The sequence below is a fragment of the Hemitrygon akajei genome, chromosome 7 (assembly GCF_048418815.1).
Source record: "Hemitrygon akajei chromosome 7, sHemAka1.3, whole genome shotgun sequence".
In the NCBI taxonomy this organism is placed as follows: Eukaryota; Metazoa; Chordata; class Chondrichthyes; order Myliobatiformes; family Dasyatidae; genus Hemitrygon; species Hemitrygon akajei.
In genome coordinates this window covers 5,860,203-5,868,631 of record NC_133130.1, presented here as the reverse complement: position 1 = coordinate 5,868,631, position 8,429 = coordinate 5,860,203, and the positions used below count along the sequence as shown (strand labels likewise).

General features: G+C 45.4%; 1 pseudogene; it reads right to left on the bottom strand.

Annotated features, from left to right (window-relative positions):
* Nucleotides 1–2,121: 2,121 nt before the first annotated feature.
* On the bottom strand, nt 2,122–7,367 carry LOC140729922 (interferon-gamma-inducible GTPase 10-like; annotated as a pseudogene).
* Between the last annotated feature and the right edge of the window lie 1,062 nt (nt 7,368–8,429).

The following is an 8,429-nucleotide window of genomic DNA, read 5'->3' as shown; positions in this document are numbered from 1 at the left end:
ACTAGTGTGTCATAAAACTCAAGACCATCTGGCCACTGCGGGTTCAGGTCTGGCTGAAATAACATGGTCATGTCACCTTTAAAAGGCTGTGCAGCTACACGACAGTTAACTTGAATACTACTGTGTTTTGAAACTGCAACCTCTTTCTTCATTTTCACTGCATACTCATCTTCTTGCTCTGCACTAATGGCCTGGATAAAAGCTCTCACCTTGTTTCCTTTGAGGCCTGGGAAAGCTTTCCTCACAGTGCTATACTGTTTAGTCTTCTCTGTCTTAGTCAGGATGTGCTCAATAACATTGAAGCCAATGATGACATGAGACAGGTGCCAGCCTTCATTACAAGCACTGGAATGATCAGTTCTCCTGCTTGGTCAGTTTCAGAGGCTAGCCGGAAAATCGCTTCAATCCATCCCAAGTACGGCATTTCAGTTCAGTTTGCGGCAGTCAATGTCAAGTCATCACATGAGTCAAGGATCTCCGAGACATCACTCAGCCTTGTGGTTGGCAAGTATTCATCTTTCCATCTTTCATCGATTATTGACACCTGAGAGCCTGTGTCACATAAAAACAGAAAAATACAACTGCTGATGCTGTGAAACAAAGAATACATACACAACGCTGGAAGAACTCAGCAGGTCAGGCAGCATCCGTGAGAAAAGATTAGCAAACATTTCGGGCCGAGACCCTTCATCAGGATAGTGATGAACACTATCTGCCAACTAGCGAGGTGACTTTGTGGGGGTGGCCAACCCGAGCTGGGGGGGGCGGAGTGTTAACGTTTCTCTCTTCACAGGATGACCATTGTTTCCGTTTGCCAGGTAAGTCTATACTGCCACAATTTGCACGTTTCTGGGAATCTTTGCTAGTCACGGTTAACACCCATCCCTTGGTGGTAACCATTCCCTGTTTAACGGAGCCTCTCTCGACGGTCTGATTCCTCTAATTTTGCAGCCGGCTTGAAAATGTTCTTCACTTCCACATCGGTAGCAGTGCAAGCAGCGTCCATTTGCTCCTGCCTGCTGGCAGACAAAAGATCTCCGTGGAGCATGGACAGAGCGGCTGGTGTACTGACTAGGTCCATACTGAAGCTGCATTGGAGCAGGTGCTTGTGGCTGACTGTAGCTGTTGTAATACTGCTGTGGTAAAGCAGGTGGCTGAGGGTCTCTATCCGGCCTGACAGCAGGTGGGGCACAGGGCTGTTGCTGAAACCTCGTCTGTTGTAGTGTCTCTTTAATCTGAGCTACCTCCGCACTGAGACCTTTTAAAGAAGCTACACCTGTCTTAAGCTCTTGTATCTCTGTTAACAGTTCAGGGGAAACCTGTGTTTTGTCTTCCTTCACCCAGCACTTAGCAGGTGGCCGATCCTCTGACTGCACTACGCTTACACTTGTTGCTGACCGTGGAGTGTTAGACTTCTTTTTGTTTCTTCTTTCGACTCATTAGCACAGGCGATGTTTAACCTCTCTACCAGAAGCTCATCTGAGGTCTCAGTATCGAGGAGGAGAGGCTGCATGTCTATCCTGATACTGTCATTCTGGAGACCAGTAAGTATTGTGTGTAAGCACATGTGCTGGACTAAAGCTGGATCGGACCTATGCCCTGATTCTGACTCTTGGGAAGCAAACAGCACTTTCTGCCTCAAATCTAGAACACGCATGAGAAAACTCTGAAGGATTTCTTTGCTGTTCTGTGCTTCAGAAGCTAGCTGCTTGTAAAGCTCTGTGGCGCTCTGTTCTTGGAAGTAGGAGCAGGGGATGCGTCGGAGTGTGGGGAGAGTCAGGTCGGGTCTTCCTTCCAAATAGCTGCGTAACTGTGAGCCTGGAGAAATAGCTCTAACTACCGCATCTACTATTTCCATCTCAGGATAACCTCAATTCAGTCCATTCTCAATCTGCTGACAAAACCTGGAGAATGTCAGTTTATCCTTTTGGCCTGGTTCGCCTATTTGGCCAGAGATTTTGAAATCTTTGCGCCAGCATTGGCTTGGCTGCTGCGGCTCAGCACTGACTTGTGGGCTCACGGTAGTTCGAGACTGGTACTGAGACTCATGAACAGTAGCATTAACAGGGGTGAGCTGCTCAATTTCCCCTTCTTTATGTCGCTTCACAGTTCTTTGTACCTCTACTTCTCTCCGTAGCCCTGCCCTTTCCACACTTCCGCAGATGGTGCTGCTCCATCATCTGTACTCTTGGTCAAGTCTGCATTTTTCTCTTTCAGCCGCAACAATTCCAACCTGCTGTCATCGTCTAACTCTGCCACTTCTTCTCTTTCAAGAAATTTCATTACATGAGTCACTAGTGATATGCGGGACTTCCCTTCAACAGCTGTTCTTTGCTCGCCTGATATGTCAAGAAAATCACAAACTTTGAGCAAATTGTCTCTAGTCAGGGTACGTAACCCTCCTACTACTACTTCCTGTAGCTCTTCTCAGGCTGGCATGTTGACAGGACAGGAGAAACTTACTGTGCAGGAGTTGGCTCTGAACTGGACGGCCTTTAACGTCCCTGATCATCTCTGACTGGCCTCGGATGATGTGTACTCCACCACCAGCTTCCAGCTCTCCTCGAACAGCAGCGCCTTTCCTCATTACAGCATGCCTGAGTTGTATTGTGGGGATAATTTAGCTGCTGCAGAATTCGGCCACCAGGTTGTGGACACCGGACATCTGAAGCGCCATCTCAGTGGTGCCTCCATAATGTTACGCCCCTGAAAAACGGGGAGAGATAAGAACGATAAAGACGTGAGGTGGTTTCCTCATTGAGAATTTACTCAAGTGAAGAAAGTACCGTGATGTCCCCTGGGTATGTGGGTGGAGACAGAAACAATTGACCTCAGCGTAGCAGATCAATGCTACTCTGCAGATCACTGATAATACTATTAGGGCCTAACTTTACACAATAAAGAATGAAAGAAACAATTAAATGAATTAAATACCTGTTAGTATTTTAGCCCTTTTTAACATGTGTTTTCACTGTTTTTAAAACAGTTTTTGAACTTAACAGATCTTTAGTGTCTTATCCTTTAACTTGTCACACAGGCAGCAATTTAGGGTTTAATACTCTGGTGGGTCTGTTCTTCAGCTTTCTACATAGCTCCCTAAAATCTCTCTTCATTGTCTCCACACTCTTTCTACCTAGATTTTTGGTGCCAATGTGTATCAAGACTTCTGGCTGCTCACCGTTCCCCTTGCGAATGCCAAAAACCCAATCCAAGACATACCCGACTGACCCTGTCACCTGTGATGCAATATTCCATCTTGGTGTCTCTATCAGTCCCACACTATCCTGCCTCTGTTCCTTGAACTTTTTTAATTTCCTATTACCACTGTAGTCCTCTTCACCTCTCTGTTCTTCTGAACCACAGGCACCAGACTCAGAGCCAGAGACCCGTTTACTGTGGCATCCCGCCCACCACCATGGTCGTCTCTTCAACTTATTATGAAGGAAATTAGCCAGCGGTGTACTCTGCATTGGCTGTCCATTTCCCTTCCTTCTCCTGACAGTCACCCATTTACCTGTGTCCTGCAGCTTCGGGGTGACTAACTCCCAGCGACTCCTGTCTATCACCTTTTCATTCGTCCATACGAGCTGAAGATTATCGAGTTATAGCTCCAATTCCTTAATACATTCTCTGAGAAGCTGCAGCTCGGTGCACCTAGAGCTTATCTGGGAGACTGGATGTCTCCCTGAATTCCCATGTTTCACGCACAGTAGAAAACAGTGCCACTGGAGACATTCTCACTGCACCACCAATCCCTAAATGATGATGAATGAAGAATTAAGAAGAAAGATAGAAACTTTTCAGATACTTACCTCGACAAAGCCACTTCAACCATTGACTGACTCACAGCAATGGCTGCTCCAAGAAAGACTGCACTGCTTCCACTTGGGTGACTTTTATTCGTCCTTTCTAATTCAATTCAATTCAATTCAATTCAATTCATGTTTAATTGTATTTTAACCATACAGTATATGATACACAAGAATACAGCCAAATGGGACAGCATTCAAACCAGGTGACCTGTTCTGTACATAAAATTATGATTCAACCTTTGAGAAGATTGTGCTGCCAGCCTAAATTAAGATGTCTGTAATGCCACGGACTTCATCAGCAAGTGTGCTGAGGACTGAAGACAATCCATTGTTCCCTAACTGGAATGTATGGGTGCATTGGGAGATCCACTCATGACTGAATCTAGGACGACAGCATTCAAACCAGGTGACCTGTTCTGCACATAAAATTTTGATACAACTTTTGAAAAAGTATCAGTGATGCCAAGAGACAATCCACCCATTTGTGTGTCAGGACTTGCATGTTACAATGAGCTCCAGAATGAAGCCTAGCTGTTTCAGCGATAGCAGCACACATTTTATCAATGAGTTTAACACATCTCTTCATGTTTCGAACAGAAGGGAATGGGTGTGTAACTAACAGTCTCCACTACAACATAAGGATGCACTTCTGGAGACTGATGTCTGCTTAAGCATCAGTCAGAGATGGTCCTTAGATCCAATGCAGATCAACTGGCAGGCTATTATCAGATATTTTTAGCAGGACCCTGTTCTATCTATGGTTCACTATCATCACGGGATGTAAATAAACAAGGTAATGTACCTTAAAGACTACCACCAACTGCTCTGAGATCTGCCATCACAAAGTGCTTCCAGGGGTCACTCACAGCCCCCATCCTCATCACATCCTACAGAGGTTGTATTGAAAGCATCCTGAACAGCTGCATCACTGCCTGGTTCGGAAATTGCACCATCTCAGATCGCAAGACCCTGCAGCTGATAGTGAGGTCAGCTGAGAAGATCATCGGGATCTCTCTTCCCGCCATCACGGACATTTACACTACACGCTGCATCTGCAAAGGAAACGGCATTATGAAGGACCCCATGCACACCCCATACAATCTCTTCTCCCTCCTGCTGTCTGGGAAAAGGCTGCGAAGCATTCGGGCTCTCACGGTCAGACTATGTAACAGTTTCTTCCATCTAGCAAACTACTGTTTGTTGACTACAGCTCTGCAATACTTGAATTCTAAGCAGGTCACCAATCTGTAAGTTCTGGGACTGGATCCTTGACATCCTAGTGGACAAACGGTGACCAGTAATGAGGAGCAGCAACACTGCAGATACACTGAGTCACCTGGTTGCACTGGAGACCGGGATTCGTGAAGGTTAATGGAATTCATCGCTGTTCACAAAGAATGAACACCGACTGAGGGGCCGTTGCTTGCTTCTGTCAGATCTTTTAATCACAATTCAAAAGTACATCGAAATATTACAGACGAAGAAAACAAACATTAAGCTGGACTATAATGAAGGGTGTGTGCACACTACTTGTCAGATTTAGCTACTGCATCGATACTTGGACTCAATAACAGAGAAGACTGAGTTTAAGTTCCAGCAGGGCTGAGGAAATTAAATTCATTTTGCTGAACGATTCGACATTGAATCTGGGAACAGTGGCACGAATCCATACCTTACTGGACCCGGCACTGAATAGGGGTAGGATGTAGTCGTTGCCAACCTGTGGTCACTGAAACTGTTCGTTGCTAGGTGGAGCATCAGACCCTCCAGTTCTCATGAAGCGTCACTGTCCGAAACGTCGACTGTTTATTCTTTTCCGTAGATGCTGCCTGACGTGTTGAGTTCCTCCAGGATTTTGTGTGTGTTACTTTGGATGTTCAGCATATGCAGATTTTCTTGTGTTTGTGACTTTAAACATCTACAACAGGATGACTGAATCTCATTAAATTGTGAGGCATTCTGTTGCAAAATGCTGCAGATGCAGGAAATCTGAAATACACTCGAAAGAATTGGATGGTTCATTGGGTCAGGCACTGACTATGGAGAAACAGCTCCCGGAAAGGATGGTAACGGGGATCGCCCTCCTTATAGGTGTAACAGGAAACACTTGCACTCAAGCATTGTTAGGATTAACAGGAGCCCTGATGAATTATTTATTCCCTTCCATTAATGCTGCCTGATCTGCTGAGTTCCTGCTGTGTGTTGCTCATGATTTCCAGTATCTGCAGAATCCCTTTTCCAGATGGGGATGGGTGCCAGAAAGACATTGACTTTGGGTGATAGGTATCAGGATGGTGTGTCAATCCCTACGGGATAGAGTAAGAGGGGCACACTGATATCAGTCCTCAATTACCGATGCCTTCAGGGGAACCGGCTACCTTGGCATTTTGAAGGGAAATTTTAGCTGTCTCCACCATTGTATCCAGCGAATTATTCAGCATCATGAGAGTCACCCCAAAGGACGATGTTGCCCCAAAGATAGAGCCCAAAATGGGGACAAAGTCAAGGATGGGCTCGGCGATTGTCAGCGCCATGACAACTGTGCTTCTCTGCATCAGCAGCACTACCTGGTGACGTGTGATCTCCCTGAATACCCAGCCATGCTCGGTACCTCTCCGCAGATCCGTTACACTGATCCCCATTCTCTGGGCCAGTTTGCTGAGAGATGACTCATCCAGACCAGGGTTCTTCCGTATGAACAGGATATCGGAGATAATGAGTGTCAGGTCACAGGCAAGAGACAAACCCGGAATGGGAATTGCACCGATAGCCCCCGATATGGCGGACAGCATCTGGATGAAACGCTGCAGAGCCTGATGTTTTCTCTCTATAGCAGCTTCAGGTGTGTTGGGGAGTGCTGTGATGAATAGATTCTTCTCTGTCTCCGAGAGATTGGATAACACAACCTCCCTTAGTTCATCAAAATCAAACTGGTCAAAGTTAAAGACGGAATAGAGAAAAATGAAAGTATTTTGTACCACTGCTGACTCTAGTGAGGAGATGCAATATTCCCTCACTTTCCGGAACATGCCCTGTTGGTTTTAACCCTTCTTGCGGCTTTCTCCCCTGACAGTCTCGTCAATGTTAGATAGCACCAGATAGAATGGTTTCCCACCTTCTTCACAGCCCCAGCAAATAGCTTGTCATTCTCCGTGAACCGAACAGCATGACAATGATGCCCAAATCATACTGGGAAAAGTTGGTTTTCTTCATGAACTTTTTCCCCAGAGACATTGGTGTGTTCGACCCGGGGAAATCATAGTACTGAATGTTAGGAAGTGTGGGGTGGGCGTAAGGTGTTATTTCCATAGTGGTCTCTTTACCGAAGGTTGGGCAGCCCTTTTCTCATTCTCATCCAACCCAAACAGGGCATTGATCAGGGTCAAGGTGCCCGACACCGACTCGCCCATCACCGCAATCAGGTTCATTTTCAAACAGCTTGGATTTTCTCTCGATGGCTAATTGAAAATCCTTCTGTAATTCACATTGACAAGCATCCAGCAGATCCCTCACATTCTTGCTGCTGCAATACAGGTTGGATAGAACACCAGACATTTCCCACTGAAAGAGGAAAACATGTTTATTGTGTTGGAGAAGGAAGTCGTTAGGTAATCACAAGAAATCCTGTTTGAACGAGCCAAGTGAATTTAAATCAGCTTGTGGCTTTTGTGAGAGGGTGGTAATAGTGGTTTGTTTTTCTATTTGGAGGGTGCAAATCAGAGGTGATTAACAGGTCTCCTGTATTTTATCATTTATATTAATGACTTGCATGAGAATACTAGTTCCATGTTTAATCAATTTATGGAAAATAACAATGTTGGTGGTACAGCGGACTGTGGAGAAGGTTGACTGAGATTACAGCAAGATCCAGATCACCTGGGAAGTTTGGGCAAAGTGTGGCAGTTTGAATTTACCTCAGACGTGTGCAAAGTCAGTAATTTCAGAAACGTAAGTTGTGCAGGCCAAATACAGTATCGGTATAACAGGTAGACAGGGCAGTGACGCAGAGATTTGAAACAACACACACAAAATACTGGAGGAAATCAGAATGCCAAGCAGTATCTATAACAGTCAAGGTTTCAGGCCAAATCTCTTCATCTCAACTGGAAAGAAAGATGAAACATCAGACTAAGAAACTAAGAAGGTAGGGGAGAGAGGAAGAAGTACATGGTATTAGGTGATAAGTGAAACCAGAAGAGGGGCAGGGGATGACGTAAAGACAGACAGACATACCTTATCAATGGCGAGGTAAATTGGGTTTTGTTACAGCTGCACCAACCAAGAATAGTGAAGAAATATAGCAATAAAAAACCATAAATAATTAAATAATAATGTTAATCATGCCGTGGAAATAAGTCCAGGACCAGCCTATTGACTCAGGGTGTCTGACACTCCGAGGGAGGAGTTGTAAAGTTTGATGGCCACAGGCAGGAATGACTTCCTATGATGCTCAGTATTACATCGCAGTGGGATGAGTCTCTTGCTGAATGTACTCCTGTGCCTAGCCAGTACATTATGGAGTGGATGGGAGTCATTGTCCAAGATGGCATGCAACTTGGACAGCATCCTCTTTTCAGACTCCACCGTCAGAGAGTCCAGTTCCACCCCCACAACATC